The sequence below is a fragment of the Pinus tabuliformis genome, chromosome 1_2 (assembly GCF_031772625.1).
Source record: "Pinus tabuliformis cultivar Carrire ecotype Pingquan chromosome 1_2, CPIR1, whole genome shotgun sequence".
In the NCBI taxonomy this organism is placed as follows: domain Eukaryota; kingdom Viridiplantae; phylum Streptophyta; class Pinopsida; order Pinales; family Pinaceae; genus Pinus; species Pinus tabuliformis.
In genome coordinates, this window is record NC_142298.1 from 466861749 (window position 1) to 466884492 (window position 22744).

Sequence of the window (22744 nt, forward strand, 5' to 3'; positions counted from 1 at the left end):
CAGTTGGTTGAGCAAGTTAAGCAGGCGACGATGCAGTGTACCGCTGAGGTTGTAGTAGTGCAAGTGGATCTGGGAGGTCTTCGCGAGTAGAGTGACTCCGGGGGCAAGTCACCATATTTGGGTTGGGGGCCTATTGGGAGCAGGTCCCCTTGAGTCAATTTTGGGGTTAAAAGCCCAAGTTTTTGTATAAAGAATTTAATGTCTCTGCATTTTATGGCCGCGGAGCATGAATATGTAAAGAGTCATCAAGGTTTTCCACCCTTAGTTCATGTAAGTCATGTTGGCTTTAAGAGATCCACCCATGGTCCATGGACCAAGGGATTGTATAAAAGGAGAGTCTTAAACAAGTCTAAGGCAGTTGAGTCTTGGTATGTTTTGATTCATTGATGAACATAATGGGTCTGTGAGAGCTAAGAGAGAAGAGTATTAGCGTAGGAAAGAGGCTCTACAGCTATGTGCATATAGGCCTAGGGTAGAAATCCGCAGCTGAGCACGCAGACCCTTGCAGTTGTGTAAGCAGGGAAGTTAGAGTCTATAAAGAAGATTTGAAGCATCAATAAAGAGAATTAATCTAGAATTATCTGTGTATGATCTATTTTACTTCTGTTATAAATGCATATGATTATGTTATGATGAATACTGGGTTTATGTTTTAATGTTGTATTGATGCGCAAATCCATATGTTTTGCTTTGTTATATGAACACACGTAAGAATATATGTTTATGCAAAAATCATCTTAATGCATGTTGAAGTTATTCAATGCTTAAGCTAATTTGGGTAAATACAGAAGTAAGAGGAGTTATAGAGGTGCTTAAGTGTATGATCCACCTATCTAGGGTACGCGAAGGACAGTCGTAGACCTTCGCAGAGGGTTAAAGGACAACTAAGAGGAGTATATTGATAAGCCCTAAAAGGAATATCGACCTACGTGAAGGAAGGTTTAGGGTACAAAATGACATCACTACCATCTTTGGGTGTGGAAACTTGGTTCCTGCATCCCCCCATACTACTTCGAGTGAGACTTTAGCCTGCACTCCATGGATTGATGCCGAAAGGGTTAGTAGTGTAGGGATTTGCTTGGCTAATTATCATTGAACCTGGGTCAGGGCCCATCAAGCCAACATTAGTTTGTTGCATGATCTTCCCTTGAATTTCTTTTTGATTTCAAGCACACGTTTCCATTCCATGAGTGTTCGCTCTGTCTCCAAGTAAAAAAGTTGTTGAGAAACTCCTCAGTAGTACAAGTAGTATGGCTTCCAAGAGAGCTAGAATAAAGGATACTATAGAGAGAAGCACTGGAAATGTAGTTGAATAGGTGTCAATGAAATTTTTAGTGTATTCAAACACATTTTTCATAGAGAAGGACATGAAGATAAAATGGCAAGAAATTCAAGACATATTTGCAGGTAGCTTCAAGGAAGATCTGGAAGATCGACAGGACTATGTCAAAATCCACATGTCAGGCTTATATAAGGTTGCATGTAGGTACCCTGCCTTCCCATTTGCAGACATCATTCACTAGATTTTCTCACATACCGATCCTAAGATGATGACATTGAGTAGTGCTAGTGGAACAAAACTTTCTACCTTCGGGCCGGAAAACTATCATCAGATGTATCACTTACCACAACCGGTGAACCACATGTATGCACTCTTATATACTCTCAACCACAATGTGAACACTAGAGACACCATGAAGCGTTGGGTAAAAGAGTCATCGAATTCCAGGTCAACAATCAAGTCTACACAACTACGTCACCTAGAAAGGCCTACCAACTCTTGATCATCTTTCCATGTCGCTTGTAAAGTCAAGAGAGCATAGAGACCTTTCCATAGAATTGGGTGGTTGTGTTGGATCAGTTGGAAAATGAAGGTAGGCCATTCAACTGGTTGGATATGTTGGCTCTTCAGCTGAAAGTGCATGTGGCTAATGCCCAGAACCTGCTCAATGATGAGCAAGCGATATTCTATATTTTTGTGTACTTGCTTGATGCAATCTATGCCCAACCTCAGTTTCCTGGCATGGATTAGACATGGACACCATCAAAGAATGTTGTGAACATTTTTTGCAAGTTTCTTTTTGAGTGCAACTACCGAGGAGTCATGGAGAGGCTATTTGGCCATTTCATTATGCCAGTTTACAAGATGATCTTTGAGCAGGATCCACCTTGCATGTCCCAAGAAGCGATGCAAGCGTTGCTTAACATTGCAGATTGGTATGCCTCACCTAGTGGCACCTTCATCAGGATGTTTGGCGGAGATAAGTCTCTGCATGTGCTACCAAGGTTTTCCACAGATAAGTTGGTCATGAAAGAGGTTGCATATCACATCTCCATAGGGTTATTAACAAGATTTCATAGGAGGAAAAAGGCACCATGGCATTCTCTTCCTTTGCGGATTGGATTGTACAACATCCGGAGCTTGAAGGATGTGATTTCCGAGGTCAAGGACTTAGAGAAGTTTGAGTTCGGCATCCAGGATTTAAATCCATATAATCCCCACTGCATATGCAAGAACCAATGTGCAAAGGTGTATTATCCATGGATCCATGGGGCATGTCATTGGCCAAAGGAGGACCCTTGGAGGTATTTCTAAAACTCCTCTAAGCTCAATGAACCGGTGAGCATGGCCATAGAATGGAAAACAACTCTGCAGGCAGAAGAACCACATGAAGCATCAACAACAACAACAGTGAGTAGCAAACCAACGAAGAACAAAGGCAAGAGGAAGATTGCCAAGAACCCAGAGGTTGAGAAAAGATACAAGTTCAAAGAAGATCCTCTCGTTGAGAAAGCATCTTTGTAAATAGAGGCAAAGACGAAACAACACTTAAGGAGAGTATAACAGAGGCAGAGAGAGGAGCAATGGTTGGAGGATGTAGAGACGAATTTGAAGGAAATAGAGAAGAATCTAAAAGAAGAGCAACAACTAAGAAGGAGAGAAAAGGAAGCGAAGAAGAAACAAGAACATGATGAAAGGCAAGGTGCAATGATAGAGAAAACTATAGCTATATAGTTGAAGGAGTCAGAGCAACTAGCAAATGAAGAAGAGGGTGAGCAGGTGCAGGTTTTGGAACTTGATCAGTAGATTGAGCAGGTGGTTGAAGCAAGGGACATGGAGTTGGAAAAGGAGTCACAGGACCAAGATACCAACCTCATCTCGAGAACATATGAGGTCGCACCTCAGTCTCCACCACCTCTAGAATCAGAACCATTCCCGAGTGAACAAGGAGAGATTGTCCTCCTTGATGATGATCTAGTGATGGATTTGTACAATCTGTCATTTAATTATTCACATCAAAGGATTGTACAAGAATGAAGAAAGTATCTCCCGAATGATCACACATCACTTGCACATATAAAGGAAAGGTTGATTGTGTCAGATGTTAGAAGACATCCAACTTCCTTGGGCGATGCCTCTAATTCTTATGCAGAAACCATGAGTTAACCCGTCAATTTATTGTTAGTAGAGAATTATCAGATGGAAAAGGACTTGCAAGAAGCCGAGCAGAGGACAAAACAATCCACAAGGTCCGCTATGGAAGAAATGAGAAAATCTATACTTGCTGAAGTATCGACTCTTGAGACCACGATGCAGAAATTGTATGAAATATTTGTCACTGTGCATAAGCTGGTTGGCCATCTATATGGTTTTCAGCAGCAGTGCATGAAGATTGTCAAAAATCTCAAAGACATAAATGTTGCTATTACGCATGTACAGGAATGGAAAATGAGGTACAAGGGAGCCTCGCTTTACTTGCATAAGATAATGACATCGTAGACAAAGATAGACAAAGCACATATTCAGATGTTGATCTGGAACTATGAGAAGCTCCCTCCGCTCATCACTAGCATTGAGGCTTCCTATGCATGATTGTTCAAGATTCTTGATGTGATAGTGAGGACACACATGATCCCTTCAATCAGATCCCTCACTCAAGCCATGAAGAAGAGCTAAGTCCTGTTGGAGATCAACAAGTACATGGTGCAGTTGATGCGAGAGGCCACCAACGATGACTTGTAGCTGAGTGCAGAAAACATGCAGAAGTACATCAGTGGTCTAACAACACTCAAGAAAATTCTACGCATGCTTCAAGATGAGTTGGACAAAGGTCACAGAACCATATACCCTGAAGCCATGGAGGCAAGAGTCCATTTACAGAAATACATCACCAAATAGTATGGGGACACAATAGCAGAGTACCAAGCTTGGTATCAGTTTGTCACCAAAGAACATCATGAGGATGTTTTTGGGTTGGTCTTTCCCCAAGATTCCAAGTGATGGTGTTTGTCTTGTTAGGATACTCAAGCCTATTTTGTATCACATGGGTATATGTGGAAATTGTATTATTACTTGTAAATATATTGTAAGTGAAATTCCAAGTGTCAATAGTGGAATGTGAATTGTCACTATGTAATGTAAAGAGTTATTTGTAAATGAGTTGAAGAGTCACAAGGGTAGTGAAAGAGTCAAAGGGGAACACCAAGGGTTACCCCACCATTTGTTATATAGCATAGAGCGAGATGTAGTACATCTCTTTGGAGGAGCAAGCGGTCTTGACTATAATGTTCCACCATTGCGGCTAGTGGTTGTCAATGGTGTATGTATGAATGGAACTTTCACTTAATAATATAACTGAGCCAACACGTTTTCATCATACACTAGTAAAAAAATGAGAAATTAGTGACTAGGTGACTAAAAAAGTTAGTCACTGCAACTTTTCAAAGTGAAATACTACAAAAAATGAGCAATATTAAGTGACCCAACTAAAAACGACTAACATAAATGACTAATTTAGTCTCGGGTTAAAATATATGACTAGCTAATAAGTAATACAACTAAAAATGACTAACATAAATGACTAATTTAGTTTAGGAACAAAACTACAACCTAACAAGTACTACAGTAATACAAATTAGTGGTTTATGTTCGTCATTTTAATTGTGTCACTTTAGCAATCTAAACTTACAAGTGATAGGGGATTCAAAGGCTATTAATATAGATTGGTTGAAAGGTTATACTTCCTTAAATACTTCTTTATTGGATTAGTGGATGACTAGATTTATGGAGCTTATTAGAATCTTCAGGGTTATATCCTTTGACCACATTCACAGGGAATTAAATTCAAAGGTTGACAAATTATCCAAAATGAGAGTGGGCATACAGTTGAATCAAATACATTATGAAGAATACCTGCAAGGAGAAGTGTTGGTTAATTAGTAGATGGCACATTTCTTTAGTTGAAGACTTAACTTTTCATGTGTATCTACATTTTTTATTATCAGGGTCATATCCATTGAACTTAGGATACTAGTTTTTAACTCAGATACCATGTTGTTTATCTAGTTTGAACGTACATTATGAGCATAGGAAACAATGCAAACATTTAGAGGTAGTGGTTGAATGTGCAATGCACACATAACACAACCATTTCCCACATATATATGGACCAATGTTGACCCATGGTCTCCTCAACACCTGCCAAATGACATAACTCAATACCTTAAGGCAGCCATGGGTACCCTACTAGTGTGTAATGCACACATAACATTGATTGCAAATAGAAATTTGGATTAAAGCCTACACATGTTATCCTCAATGCCCACCCAAATTAGGGTGGATTATCATATAATCAATTGGTAATGTCATTATTCTTACATGGGAGATGTCTAAGGTTTAAACCTCCCCCCCATGCTCTTTAGACATTGAAATGATTACTACAACTAAGGCCATAATAATTTGGTGTTAGAAATATTATGGCCACATCCATAGGCCATGAATTTCTTCTAGCTAGGACTTCCACCCAACCTTTAACACAAGCAAATAAGAGCATGCACTTTGGGATTGAGACTTGAACCCAAGTCATCGTTAAGGTAAGAACCCCAACTTATATGTAGACCAAAACTCAACAAATATCCCCTTCCCATATTAAGTGGGTGCTTCTAAAGTCATTTCTCTTGCAAGTGAGAGGCACAAGGTTCAAATTTCTTGCCCCTTCCCATGTTTTCTCTTTACTAAAATGGTCATTGCAACTAAGCCACGATAAAAAAAATCATCGTATCCATGCATTGTCAATTTATTTTAGGACTTCCACCGATTGTTGAATATGTCGACATTATAAGAGCACAACTTTTCAAGCTGTGACTTAAACTTGGGGAATCATTATAATAAGTTTTCCAACTCGCTGCCAAACCATAACATGACAAACCTCTCCCCTCAATGTTAAAGTGAGTTTTTATAATGGAGTAATGTAGATTATTATTCTTACCTTATTAGAGATCAAACCAAAGTGATGATTGGAATTTTTTTTTATTACTTGATATCTATCAAAGATTGAACTCTAGCCATTTATGGCATATGTAAAATAACACACAAAATGTAACAATTTATAGGCACGATTTCAGATGGAATTCAATCATGGATTATCATTACATTTGGATCATAGTTTTTCTCATGATCCTACCATGATTAGAAGTGTTTAAGGATATTTGATTGAATTTAAAACCTTAGAAAAATACGAATAATGTTAGATTAATCAAAATCTTAAAATTTATTTTTCCCAATAAAATTGGATTTATATATATATATATATATATATATATATATATATATATATATATTAGATAAACAACATTGCGATTTATTTTTTAACTATTATTTTGATAGCCTATCTTTGTAGTTGAGCTTCAACATTCTACTGACTAATATTGACTTTAAAAAGTCATATATTCAAATATTAAAAAATAAAGCAAAACAATACTAAACCAACATAAAAATTACCCATAATTTTAATAACAACAATAATTTTAACACATATTAACAAGATTAATATCCTTATCATTCATATATATATATATTTATTTTTCCCCACAATTATCACCATTACCACATTTTCACTATAACTTAGTTTTTCATAATTAAATATACGAGTATACATAGACATAGAATGATAAGAGATGTATATCAATATGCAATAAAGACTTGAACATAAGAAGTGATCATTTTTTATATTAACATCTTGAACATAGGGAGTGGACTTTTTTTTCTATTAGCATTTGGCTTTGGTGAAGAGGTAAATTACCTGTGTCTTATCGTTCCTTATTTTTACCTCTTTTAGTGATCATTAAGTTTTTATTTATTAATTAATTTAGTGGGAGCTTTAACATTTAAAACTCCTTATATATTTCCCTCCATGCATATATTGATTTGGTGGAAAACTCTTTTTATATTTCCCTCCACACATTTATTAATTTGGTGGGAATTTAAGACTTTTGTTGTTTTGCCTTTCAGAACAAGTAGCCATCAAGAATTTGTCTTGCACTACCCTAATGTAAAGCTTATCATCCCAAAGCTTGGTTTAATGGCGGGTTATGATATGATTAGCTTTCTGAAATAAGTCTGTAACCTTGGCATTTTTATTTTTATTTTGACGGAATAACGTTGTGAAGTGGAGCAGCATGGAAAACTAAGGGCATTGATGAGTGGAATGGGTCCAGTTATGGCATCGAAAAAACCTCATGTCACTCAATCTCCTCAGTCTCAAATACTAAATGCTGGAATGGTGGAGGGAGATTTCGTAGGCGACAATGAGAACTCGAATCAGCCATTTCCTGCCTTCTCCCCTTCGTCCTCATCACTTCGAAGGTTTCAAGGAAAGGATGCGTTGTATTATGCCAATATAATGTGATCGACGATTAAATTTTCAAATGCACTTGGTCTCTATGGAATTATTCTGGAAACAAAGCCTACCAATATCGATGAAAAATGAAAATGTGTCCAAATGCAAGGTCTCATTCTGAAGGCATTTTAATGCTTTGCTGAAGTTATTGCACTTGATCCCCAGAATTCTTGTGCACTCATGCACTGTGGATTTTTGTACAAGGATGAAGGGAACTTGCTAGATAAAATAAAGGTTTGTTTTTCACATCTGACATTTTTTCTTTTAACAATATTTTGTATCATAGTAGTTGTTTTATAATGGAGTGGTTTCAATAAGAGGTGTAACTTCCTAAAAAATTTCGAGGTGAGGAGAGTCTATTTGATTTCCAAGGAAATTGCCATCTTGTTAGGAGTGCCAATAATCATGACATGTGAAGGAATGATAGTCAAGGATTATATGTCCTTTCTAAACCCCCCAAACCTCATTTGTGTTGTTCACTAGGATTGTCAAGAGTGTCATACTGTCATCATGATTTGATGTGCTAGTAGTTTTTGTAGACGGTGAGGGCTTTAGTGGGATACACTAGATGTTGCAACCTTCAAGTGGATCCTCAGTGAAGTCGACCTTGTCCTCAAATTTTTTTGCATTCGAGGGGTGGGAAAAATAGGGTTGCAATGGAGAGTGAGCATGGAGATGGTTAGGCCACAGGAAGTAGGCCTATTGGCCTTGCAGAAATATGATTTTACCAGTTTTGTCATTGTACATAAGTGTTAACGATTTTTTTCATCTTTTTATAGCATATATATAAGAGAAATCAGAAATATGACGAGTATTGGGTAACATCTGCATATATAGACCAAATCAAAGTAGAAATGGAATTATTGTTTATCTCATGCTCTCTGAGACTTCTCACAATCTCTGCTAAGTGGACATGTATTACATAATTGTTTCCATCTGAATGTTCTTCCACATCTGCATTATTTCTCTCTTGCACATTGTAACCTCATGCATTAAATGAATCTATTTTTAGTTCGCTTCTAACATGCATCAGAGTGAGGACTTGGATTTTGTTTTGAAAACTCTATTCTCCCTTAACTGGATACTCTACACCATCCTTAAGCTATTAGATTATTCCTTCTTCCCTCACAATACTTTGCTTCCTTCACAGACTCTATCTCCTTCACTTATAGCTACTTCAAATTGAAGCTTTCTACACATTTCACTTCACCTTATCAAGTTGCCTGGATTTTTTTCAACTCAACATTCTACTTCAATTTTATTCTGACCACAAAGAAGAAAAGAATCCACTTTGCATAGGATATTTTCTTTTCATATTGTTTTGATTTTCTTCTGCTGTCTATTTTTTGGGGGGTTTTAGCACTTTCCATTGATTAGCAAAATAGTGGACTCCTGATCTATGCTTCACTTGGAGAAACATCTTCAACGCTTGGTGATTCTTCTGGAAAATCACTCTATTGTTCAAAACTGAAAAATGATTAACCATTTTACCTTCGTTAAATAAGAGTCTTGAATCTGTTGAGATATGGTAGCTTAGGAGGTATTCTTCACTAGATTAGTTCCTTAGCTTGTGAAGAATATTAATCAGCCTTGTAAATGCTTACTTAAGTGGAGAACAACAATGGAGATGGTTAGGGCATAGGCACGAGGCCTATTGGCACTGTAGAAATCTAATTCTACCACATTTATTTGAGATCCGCTCCAACCCTAGCCACAGAGCTATCACTTTTCTCATTGTACATAAGTGTTACTGATTTTTTTCATTTTTTATAGCATATATATAAGACAAATCATAAATATGAAGAGTATTGGGTAACTATCTACAAATATTGACAAAATCAAAGTAGAAATGGAATTATTGTTTATCTCATGCTCTATGAGACTTCTCACATTCTCTGAAAACTTTATCCTGCCTTAACTAGATACTCTACACCATCCTTAATTTGTTAGATTCTACCTTCTTCCCTGAAAATACTTTGCTTCTTTCATCGACTATCTCCTTCACTTACAACTACTTTGAACTGAAGCTTTCTGCACACTAGAGTTCACCTTCTCAAAGTATTTGGATTTTGTTCTGCTCAACACTCTACTTCAATTTTGTTTTGACCACAGCAGGAGATTTTTCTTTTCATATTGTTTTTCATTTCTTCTTTTGTTTATTTTTTGTGGGGTTTTAGCACTTTCCTTTGATTAGCAAAACAATGGACTCTTGATCTATGCTTAACTTGAAGAAACATCTCCAACGCTTGGTGATTGTTCTGGAAAATCACTCTATTGTTCAACACTGAAAAAGGATTGACCACTTTACCTTCGTAAAATAAAAGTCTTGAGTCTGTTGAGCTATGACAGTGCAGGAGATATTCTTCACCAGCTTGGTGTTTTAGCTTGTGAAGAATATTTACGCCGTAAGGCGTTCCCTTTGAGAAAAACTCCCCTAACTGCCACTCTGTACCAGTCTACACCATCGGATGGAATGTTAGACGATTGAAGATTTTTAGGTCATTGGATTAATAGTTAATAGTTAAGAGAAAATTAATAGTTATGGCACATAATGGGCATGTTCAAAAAGTAATCAAAACGGTTTTTTGATGGCTTAATGCAAAGGTCTTTTCATTGCAGATACAACAGACACCTCTGCGCTCTTTGATGATAGCATGTACGCACATTAGAAGTGGGCGGGGTTTACTCTGAGTACCTAAATTTGGCCTTCTGGTTTCCTTTCTCTTTCTATGTTACCTGAATTGTCTCCAAGAACTCCATTTGGGATCTTGTGAAATTCTAATTGTGCTTCCTAGAAGTCTAGAAAAGCCTGTATCATTGAAATAACTCTCCATCTATTTACAGTCGGTGTATATTTACACAGGTCGGATTGCAATTTCATTCAAATGGCATGGATCAGTGGTGCATGCAAAATGCCTAATATTTTCCTCACAATTGGCCTTCAAGAATTTGTATGGATTTTATTTTTTTATTGTTGTGCAAATCGTTCATTAGCACAAGTTTTTCTCAAGACATTCAAACTTTGAAAAGCCTGATTTTTTTTTTAATTTAGATAACATGTTCTTAGCTTAGGACAGTCACTTCAAAATTTCATATAAGCTCATTTGTTAGTCTATTTTATAGCCATTAGAAATCTCATGAAACATTATCAAAATTATAGTGACTAAACAAAGAACATAAGAGATAGATGCAAAAGACAAGCCAAGACAAGAGTACACAAGGATATGGCTCAAGCCAAGGAAAAACCCCAAGATGGGGAAAACCCTATATCAATTCTTCTTATTATTAATATCGAATGTTCAGCAGAGAGAGAGTACAATAATCCAAAGTCAAAATGACTTTGACAATTTGAAGATTCAATATCTTAAACAAGTGTAGGGCTCAAATTGTAATACCAATATTCAGTCAACTGTAATCTAGTTAGGGTTGCTTACTGTCCACTCTGATTTCATTCATTTGATCCAAAGACCCTCTTTTCTACTGCAGCTTCCACTGACATGCATGAAGAAGACCATCGCTGACCCTTAGGGTTGATCTGGGCCCATGATAGTAGTCTCGGTCCCCTTGACTGTGATGATGCAGACCTGCAGCTGCCCTAGAGGGGTAGATCTGAAGAGCAGTCTCAAAACGTCCACAAACTAACCCAGGAGCAGTACATGAATACAACCGGCCTTTCTTCTCTATAATTGGATCTTGCAAGGACAAATTTTACTTACAAAAAAATTTCATAAATTCCCGCAAAGTCTGCAGTTGCCCTTCTGGAAATTCTCGGCCCTACCTGAGAAGAGAGACCCAAAACAACAAGCACTGTGTTCTCCTTCAAGAACTCGGCTACCTCAGAAGCCTTTTGATGTCTCTAAGATATGTCTAATGAGAATGGAGGACACCTATATATATAACAATTTATACTTATGGAGGTGAAGCCGACCTTAACATTTTGGAGGCAAATTTGAATTTCAAATTTCATTTTTCCCACTTTAATAAGCTCATGACTTGTAGAATTTCTTTTAAGTAAGTACATATTTTTCGCTATCCAAATTTGGTGATATTATGGTCGATTTTGGACCTCTTGAAAAGAGGAATTTAATTCCACAATAATCTTCTTTAAAAGAGCAGATCAAAGTGGAATTTCGCCCTAGTTTCCAATTTTAACAATCCCTCTCAACTAGGGAGAATTCCCCCTCTCAAACCATCAACCACTGTCACTGATCATAAAACCATCCTGACACCATGAACCATCTCTGAATCCCGTCTCTGCTCTACTTTTCTTTGCTTAACACTGATGTAATAATGAAAAAGAATTGATTGAGAGGGACTCACAAGACTTTACCACTCTCTATTGACAAAAGTCATTCCAGAGGTAAATCCTTAATCAGACTTGATCCTGGATCAAGTTGAACAACACCATGCATCCTAGTCATAGGGAGTACGACAGTAGCCGATGCGTCCATCAGTAATGCTATGGTCCTTAACCACTTTTCCAACTCATTGGCTAGATGAGAGGTACTTCCCATGTGTCCTAGACTACATGGGTAGGATGATACTGCACCAATAGTAGGGAAAGAATGTATCACATCCTGCTCACAACCATACGTAGGGAAAGGGCGAACCACATCCTACAATACAATCACACGTAGGGAAATGATGAATCACATCCTACAATCACAATCACATGTAGGGAAAGGACGAACCACATCCTACAATCACAATCACAATCACACGTAGGGAAAGGATGAACCACATCCTACAATCACACATCACAACAATCAATCATGGGGAAAGGATGAACCACATCCCATTGAATTGTCAACAAATGCCTATATGCATCTCTAATTGGGGTATCCACAGGAGAAGGTGAGCCCCTCATCCTCCTCATATGCGATAGGAGAAGGTGAACCACTCATCCTATGCATATGTCATCAACAATAGCGGAAGGTGAACCCCTTACCCTACATACATGTGTCTGCAATCGTAGGGGAAGGTGAACCGCTCACCGTACACACATGTCAGCCACTATGGGGTATCACAAGGGAAGGTGAACCACTCACACTGTACACAACACATCAGTGAACCGCTCACCCTGTGGTCTCTCATAGCTCAAAAAGTACCCCAAGTTCCCAGGAGCTCCTAGAGCTCAATATTCAATCTTAACCAATGATCCTTTTATATATAGGATAGAACCATCTGAAAATCATGACCATAACTGAGTGATGATTTTGCTGACCAAATCATCAATAGCTCCATCCAACATCATATATTAGTACACGACTGATCTTACTCCCTCTTATATTAACAACTGAGAGGGTCATAATTCCCTCTAAAAACACAATCATTGAGCCACCTGTAACCTGCCCTTTTTCTACTATAGACCCATGTTCATGAGCCACGGTCATCAAGGCATCATTAGAGTCATCTTTGCCACGAAGATTCATCAAGTTATTATGTCAGAGCTCCCTCTAGGTCTTACTTCAGTTGTTTCCTCGTTAGTCTGTTCCATGTCTGTTCCTCGGCTTGTTGCAACTATATCCACAAAACTTGCCCTATCAGACTTTCACACATGCTATAACCATTCAACAGTAAATTAATGGATTTAGCAGAATTATACATGAACTTCCAATTATGTAAAGACATCGAAGAGATTTTCTCCGAATTCTGCTCTGATGCTTTTGAACTGACTACTACAAATCTAAGTGAGCCAACATGTTTTAAACAATCCTGATTCGTAGCCCTTATTGTCACTGATCTGAATATCTTCGTACTCTAGATGGACTACATAATGCTTGGGTCATTTATTGTATTCAAATTCACTGTTGTAATTCTGTCACCATAAACTTCTGTGCATCTAGATGGTAGCACATCAATGATACAACCTTGGCTTCACCAAAATACTAACTTGACAATATATATAAGCTCTATCAGACATAATAATGATAGCTCAATAGCAATAGTGTATTTATGCAAGGAACCCAACCACTGGTCATTAATGTTGAGACACACAGATATTCAATCAAACCTTCTTTCTTTGGAGTGATTGACCAACCACTTTTTCACTTACGTATAGTGCAACAATTCAGATATAATAAAGATTAGACAATTTTGTTAGCAGCCAGGGGTTCAGTGCTCCTTTCAAGGAGAGATCAAGCTCTAGAAATCATTGTTTCTCTTGTACATCATCACAGTGATTTGCTCTAGGTTAGTTAATTAAGAATCTTGGACGGACTTCTATATGAGTGTCTGAAGGAACTACATAAGATACTACCATTCCTCCTACGTGCTGCAATGCATAGTGTATCTCAGGTATACATACACAAGTTTCAGTTCTTTATTGTCCATAGCGTACTTTCCTTTAAAGTCATATTTCTGATTCCAGATTTCACATTCGAGTCTCTTAGTGTGCTAAAAGAGTTATGTAATCTTCAGAATCTAGCTTATAATGCTTAGACTACAACAAGCTTCCAATGATCATATATATAATCAAGATTCAAAACTACTTCAGAGTAGTAGCAATATATACTCTCCAGATAAATCCTTACTGCTATAAGTAACACAAAATCTCAGGGATGACTTCAGAAACATACCTAGACTGTTGTAATTTGAGGCTGAAATATTATTTCAGTGTTAGAATTACTTCTTCAATTTGGAGTACACAAACCTTACGTCAGTCCACAGATCTTATCATACTAATGTTTTCTAACTTTTAGATTTCAGGAAGCTTCAAAACGTTGCAAGTTGAGCCTTGATCTTCAAGATTGTTAATCTTCTGAGAAGAATATGAATCTTATGATTTAACAATTCTTCCTCCACTACCATAAAACTCAAGAACATGCCAATCATGTTTTTCACTCATCAAATCAACAACTACAGACACAACATCAGCCATACATCCCTGTAGCAATTCTTATGACAAAACAACATAAACACTTACATTCTCTGCTTCACATGGCATTAATAATAATGGTAAGACACCCTTTCTTAACCATATGGCATCAACCATTCAATACAAGAACTATACATCACCCAAACATAGACCCGGTGTTTACAACATACACAAATCATGTTGTCTCCGCTCTTTTGGAAGCAATTCACAGCTACAACGATGACCAAAGCCCAACTTTACATGTACAGTGAGGTTCAGGATTGCTTCTGCCTTTATTTGCTGTTGTCTGTTGCCTCTGCCTGTATCTGCTTGCTGCTGGTCTTATTCAAATACATTTGCAAACCCTAAGGACATTAACTTTTCTTCTGTCTTCTTTAACATAGTGGCCCTTGTTGATTCATGACACATATCAGAAAAATTTATTGCATAGGGATACTTAGTTGGTTTATCACAAATGGACTGTAATTGTTGATTCACTGTCAACTTCAACTTTGCACAGACATGCCAAAAGAAGGACGATTGTTCACACAATCACAATCTTAATATTGCTTCCAAGGTGCCCCATAAATTCATCATTAGATCAACGCCAGGAAATCTTAAAGTTACAGGTTCATGACCTTTATCAGTCCTTCAAATACAGTCATTAATATCAGATAGCATACCTCTAGAACATGTAGTTTTGCAGAACGAATTTTACACAGGCAGCCTCAAGAAAGGATGCAGATAGTTGCCAAATTGTAGAGCTTAATCATCAAGAAATAAGAGGCCGAAACTCCAGCTTGCACAGAAGTTCTTCATGGCTTCACTTCAGAAAAGACTTTGGGCCTGAATTAGTTTGCAAAATATGCTTAAAAAAATATGAACAAATTCCATGAAAATGTCGAGCAAAGAACAATTAGTGTACCAAGATTGCCACAAATGTTTGACTTAGAATAAGCTTGAACTATGCACACAAAATTCACTCAGATCTTTGGTTAGACAGTGCCAAGTTTTGTCACAGAAACTGCCTCAGATTTGTAAGTCAAAAGAACAGCTTGGATCTATGGTATTTTTTTGCAACAAATTTCCAATATACCATGCTTTTTACAAGAGCTCAACAAAGGACTTATCCTCAGAATTATGCTAGGAATTTAACCTCAAAATCATGCCAAGAAGTCTCACAGATCTGCCTTCCAAATGTCCTTAAGAACATTCAAAATGATACCATTTTTTGTGCCCTGTTTGGTGGGAGTCTGGTTAGGGCATCACAGTTTAGCCTTCAATTCTTAGATTGGCCTTAAGAAATAAGCTTCAAAAGCTTGCTTCAGCCACAGATCAGTCAACCACCTTTACCCAAATTTTTGTTTGATTTTTGGAGCTCGATGTGCATATATTTGTGCCTTCAGTCACTGAGATAGGCCGCAGAGCATAGATAACTAGCGTATCAATCTCATACGTGCTCAGAAAAAAAGGAGTCTGAAATGCTATCGAAAATCCAAACCCAATCATCAATGTGTGAATGCCCAGAATTGTCTCAAAACTCTGCCTATGAATCCACTCTACAAGGCTGCAGAAGGTGCACTTAGGTCAGCATTTTGTTGTCTCATAGCCTGAAGAAATACTCTCAGAAAACGTCTTCCATTCAAGGTTTGCAAATTAGATCCTTATTAGTTATTTGAAAAATTATTTTCTTCTTTGATTTATGATAAAATTCTTGATAAACTTACTGCATTTGTCTTGTTTCAAAGGAGTTGCATCTTTGGTAGTCATTAATGTATTTCCATGCATCTGTTATAACCTTAAAAAAATTAAATCTAATTAGAAGAGAATTTTTGGCTCACAATGTGCATGATTATTACTGCAGGGGTATATAAATGTTGGTGTTGCAGTGAAAAAACCAAAAACGAAAGATGATTTTGAGCCAAAGCCGAAGCTTTCAAAAGAGAGTATGTAGACAGAAAATTGTGGCGACAAAGGGATTGATGGAGAAGAGGAGGTTTCTTTCATTCTTGGTCAGATTAAGGATTATGAGGAAAACCTTTCACCTGGGAAGAATCAAATTTAGGTAGAAGGTGAAAACCAGACAATGTTGCTTAATGTGGAATATGTGAAGAGAAACAAACTTCCAGAGAACTGCTCTTGGTCAACAGAATCAGATAAAATGGATTATGAAGAATGTGGTATTTCTCTTATGAAAATAGACAGATCCCCAGTGGTTGTACCCAATACAACAGGGAATTTAACTGTGGAGGCTGTAAGAAGCTCTGTTTTGAAAAATGAGGTGGAAATTGAATCTGTTGTTGCCCACAAAGATGATAAGCTAGGAACAAGAGACATTTCTGGCTGAGACTGAAAATGAAGTTTTTTTAGGAAAGGATCATGGAGTAAAAATTGAAGTGGATCCATTACTCAAAGTTCATTATGCTTTGGACCAGATAAAAAATTCTTATGGTGAAGATGAGTTTAGTGATATTGATAGAGCAAACGTTTTGCATAATCTTCGTAAGCATGATTTGCAAGTGGACTGACAAATTGATAAACAAGAATCCATGTGAAATGCATCATCACAGGCCAATGATGGAAATTCTATTTTAGAAAGTTGGAAAAGGATAATTATTATTGGTGCAAGGCCTTCTGAGCTAGCAGTTGCTGGGCATTTACAGTGGCTAAATTGTCATGTAATTATTTTGGAAGCATGAGATAGGGTAGGTGGAAGAGTTTATATAGATTTTTCAGCACTCTGAGTGCCGATGGATCTAGGTGTTAGCATTATTACTAGCATCGAGGTAGATGTGACAACAGAAAGAAAACTAGATCCATCTGCATTGCTTTGTACACAACTTGGCCTAGAGTTGACAGTGCTAAATAGTTACTTCCCTCTATATGATTATGTGACTGGTCAAAAGTTCCGGCCACCTTAGATGAGGCACTTGAAGCAGAGTATAATGTACCACTTGATGATATGGTGATTCTTATTGCTCAAAATGGAGATGTAGCAATGCACATTTCTCTGGATGACGAGTTAGAGCATTCTCTAAAAAAAGTGACACATCACTCGATCAAGTTCAACTGGTTCAGTGTTGGCAAGCAGTAAAGGTCTTCTTAACAATTATGTCAAAGCACAATTTAGGATTCCTCAGCAGGATACTTAGAGGCACTGAGTGAAACAGTTGATTCTCGTATAAAGGCAGCTTCTGAAAGTAACATTTTAATAGTTGCAGGTATGGAAAATGGAATTAACATGGAATCTCAACCTAATAAACTAAATTTATCTGACAATTCCAACATGGAATAGCAGAGCCTCAATCCACTTGAGGGATGAGTTATGGATTGGAATTTTTCTAATTTGTAGTATGTCTGTGCAGCGAAAATTAGTTGGGTTTCACTCCCTTACTGGAATCATGATGATACTTACGGAGGTTTTGGAGGAGCTCATTGTATGATTAAAGGAGGTTATAGCACTATTATGGAGGCATTAACTGAAGGTCTTAATATTCAGCTAGGTCATGTTGTAACAGAGATTTCATACTGTACAAAAGGACCCAAAGTCAAAAGGTGGAATAGAGAGAGAGGTCAAAGTTTGCACTGAGAATAATTAGGAGTTGTTGGTGATGTAGTTCTAATAACTGTACCCCTTAGCTGCTTGAAAGCAAATACAAAAGAGTTTTCACTAGATTTTCCAGATTGGAAATTAGCCTCCATTAAACAACTTGAATTTTTTGTCTTGAACAAGGTAGTTATGGGATTCCTGAAGGTCTTTTTGGATGAGAGTGTGGATTATTTTGGGGCAACTGCAAAGAGAACAGAGTTATGGGGATGATGTTTTATGTTTTGGAATCTGAAGAAAAGAGTTGGTGCACTAGTTCTGATTGCTATTGTTGTTGGAAAGGTTGCAATAGATGGCCAGGATTTAGAAACCTCCGATCATGTTAAACATGCAGTCATGATCCTCTGAATTTTTTTTGGAGAAACTACTATACCAAAACCCATTGAATTTGTTTCTACACACTGAGGTGGTGGACGATTCAATAGGTGTTCTTATTCTTATGTTGTCTTTGGTCCTTTTGGAGAGGACTACGATGTTTTGGGTAGGCCTGTAGAAATTTTTTTATTCTTTGCTGGGGAGGAAACCTGTAAAGAGCATCCTGATACTGTTAGTGGTGCACTGATGAGTGGTATTTGTGAATCTGTTTGAAGCATTGACATTCTAGAAAACATGGAGGATTCCATGATAGAGGCTAAGGCTATGGTTTTTCTACAATGGCAGTCTGATAGTAAAAGAGGTGAATTGAGGGACATGGTTATAAGGATTGATGTAGGAGATCTTCCCAGTGTTCTTTGAAAATGATCTCTTAATGGGGAACAAAAGACTTTTAGAAAATATCCTTTACTTCAAGAGATGTTTGGAAATGCAAAGACAACAACTGGGTGTCTATGTTTAGCAAAGTAGATGTTGTAGCTAACTGTTGCTACTATGAAGGCTTTTGCTGGAACAAAAGAAAGGCTTGGCTTTCACAACATATGGATCCTGGTATGTTAAATGCATTTTCCTAAAAAAAGTGCAAGTTCATCTAATGGATTTGAAATCAATTATCAAGGACTACCTTATCATTTCATTTTGCAAGGATATTGTAATACTATGAATTTATTTCAAATTTCATAATAAATTGTGTGTCTCTTTAGAATTTGTTATGCATCTATTTTCCTCTAATCAACCCAGAGGGAAGTGTTGGATGGATATTTTCATGTGGATTTAAATTTCTCTCATTCCCTCTCCAGAATTTTCCAATTTTCTAATTGAGTTGATAGCTTATATTAAACTGGCATGGTTTGGGAATTTAGGAACTTTTGTTTTATTATCTCTATATTCTTCAAGTTTAAAAGTGTAATGAAGCCTCATGCACCTTATTATTATAATTTTGTTTTCAATTAGTACTCTTTTACTCTATATTTGAGTACTTCTACATCCTAAACAATTCAAACTTTAATACAATTGTAATGGTATTTAGTTCTTGATTTGAAAATGACATTAAAGGTGTTGTTGAAAAATATTAGAAAGAAACATGGGTGAAGAACGCAACTTTATGTTATAGTGGACTAAGGGAATATCTATTTTTTCCTTTTGCATGGGGCAAACAAGATTCCATGGGCAAAGATGGGACACAACTCTTGTGCCACTATGTACGATTGCTACTGATTGCTTCAGCTGATATGATTGCATTACAACAATCTGGTAGACATTGAAACTTCACCACATCTTGTCATTATTTTTACTTTTTTTTCTTATGCTATTGTTTTAATGATATAGTTTATCCTATATCCCTTGAATGTTTTAAATGAACAGATCAATTTGTTCACGTTCCAACAATGCTTTTTTGATAAATAAAAAAGGGAATTTGCTGCTTGATTTTACAATTAAGAGGAAATTTTGTATTTGATTCATTATATATTTGCAAAAGTTTCTAGTCCAGTTCAAAAAACAAGATACTCAGAGTTATATGGTATGTTTAGTTAGTAATAAGTCCTCTTTTGTAGTTCACCACGTAAGATTTCAATCAAGAGTGTCCATAGTTCACTTCTATTAGGGAGCCACGAAGAATCCATGGTTGGGAAAGCATAGTCACGTAGTAGAAATGCATCAGGTGAGAAAGAATCACACTATGGAAAATTATGTGACAAGGGAATAAATATTTCCCAAGGGCATAACATTCACAGGTTGATACTTGATACAAAGACTTCCTAACCCATCCTAAAGTCCTACTAGAAGTGTAAACTGTGGATTGAATGTAGATAAAGCAATTCCTGGGAACCATGGGATTTCTCCTAGAAAGAAAGAAAAACAGGATGTGCATTATGGGAAGATAAAAGAACTAAATATTCTTTTTGATGGTAATTCCTCTCCAAAGGTTAATACAGAGGATTTCTAGAGAAATAAAACCAAATCCATAAGTTCTATACCTATTTAGGAGTAAAGTGTAGCATTAATGGTGAAAATAGTGAAAAAATGTTGGAAATGTGCAATACAGCTCAAATTCTGTCTTCAGACCTTGGTGAAAGGGAAAAGCGAAAGGAAGACTTGGCAGAGGGGACTGTTGAGATAGAAAGAAGAAAATATTGTGAACCTAGTGAGAAATCAAAAGGTACCAGTTAAGGATTCTCTGTCCATTCTCAAGCAAAAATAGTAGCGTGGATCAACGCTATATGAATTTACTAGCAATCATAGTTGTGACTGAAATATCAAAATATGAGAATGCAAATGTTGTAGGCAATTCTGTAACAACTTTCATGGGAACATGAGAGAATTTAGGCCAGGATGGTTTATCAGGTTATGGATCCCAATTCAATTCACCTCGGAGTGATGATGTAGTAGGTCAAAATGTGCTGAATATGAAGAAAGAAAAGAATGATCACTATTCCATGGATAATCGAGATGCTTCTAGAACTAACTTGGATACATTTCAAAATTTGGAATTTACTGGTAAAAAGGAGGATGCTTTGAATTCCTCTATGAGGGATTTGGAAACTGTAAATGTTGCTATGGTAGGGGATGGTATAAAGGGCCTTATTGAGGACATAATACAAGAGCACTATGTTCAAACAAGGGTGGGGAACAACCAAGGCATGAGTTCTATTATGATGTTGAATAACTATACATCAAAGGAAAAGATGGACTGGATTCAACTGTGAAAAACAATCTGAACTAGAGAGAAGAGACAGACAATAGGTACTTGGTGGAGACCAAATACAGGACGCAATTAATTTACAAGAAGAAAAGGTACATTTCAAGGGCATTAGTGTAGAAGGAGACAACCAGGGAATTAGTGAACACTGCTTAGAAAAGGAAAAAGAGGTTGGAAATGAAAACCAAGAAAATCCAAGTGAAGGATATGTTCCATGCATAGGGGCCTCTAATTCTGATGTTAGGGAGCCAAATAATTATCATGCAGGCCTTTTTGAAAACAATTTTGTGTAAATTACACATCAAGTGGCAAACACGGTTGGAAAAAGAAGAGGGCCATGACAAGCAGTCTAGATATAATAAGTTGCCTGATAAAGATGTAGAGGATATAAGTTTGTCTTATCAACAAAATAAAAGTACTGACGGGCTTGATGCCAAGGAATATCATTCTACCTATGGAATTGAACATGAAGACCAAGGAAAGGGTGAACACAAAGGTAATTAACATCTTCTTGTTGCCAGGAGCATCACATATAAGTCAGGAAACTCAGGAAACTCTGATTGAAAAAAGAGAGTGCATGGAACCAGAGCAGACTGTGGCATCTAGAGAAGTAGCAAATAAAGGAATCGGTGTGACTACTAGTTATGACAAGAAAAATGTTACTACAGAGAAGGGATCTTGTATTGTTCTTGATATTTGTGACATTGAAAGGAAATTTCAAATCAAACATAATGAGCTTTCAAAGGTATCTTCTAATATTGGTTATGAAGGTCCACAAAGCATTATAGTTGTATCTTCAACATTTGTAGAACATCAAGAATTTTGTTTGAAAACAAATAGTATATAGTGCGTGGTCAGATGAATTGCATTCTTTTGACAAAATTATGGCAACAACCATCCCTCTAGCAAAATATGACAAAAGCAATGATTCATCATAAATACTTGCTTTTGAATTAAATGAATCTGTTGAACTGGATGAAGCGGGTCATTATGACGCAACACTATCCACATTAGCATCTCATTTATCAATTGTGCCTTACACAAGTGCTTCTCTTCCCCTTCCTGTATCGTGCACTATCTTAGCAACACCAAGTGTAGTGGTTGCTAGGTCAAAGGGACCTTTTATTCCTTCAATAAATCCAGTGAAATTCATAGGAGAACTAGGCTAGAAAGGATATGGAGCAACAAGTGCTTTTCGACCAATAGATACTAGATAAATAATTGATCTTCAACATCCTATCTCCAAAATACCAATTTCATATTCTGATGCATTTAATTCAATTGGAAAAGGAAATAGAGATTCATTATATATTGATCTTAATGTGGCTTATGAGAAAAAATATGAAGATCGGGTAATAACAACACATTTATCTTCTCAAATATGTGAACCATCAATACGATTTGGATGCAGAGATATGAGCAAAAAAGATTTATATCTTCAATTGTTGAACCTTTTGCTCATACCAGGCCTTGTAGTCCTTTGAATTCATATTTAGAATTGAATCACATTGATGATAGTGGGAAGAATG

At 36.8% G+C, this 22744-nt stretch overlaps 1 pseudogene; it reads left to right on the forward strand.

Moving 5' to 3' along the window:
• Nucleotides 1-21222, forward strand: part of LOC149206367 (lysine-specific histone demethylase 1 homolog 3-like) — a 100787-nt pseudogene extending 79565 nt beyond the window's left edge.
• Nucleotides 21223-22744: the final 1522 nt, after the last annotated feature.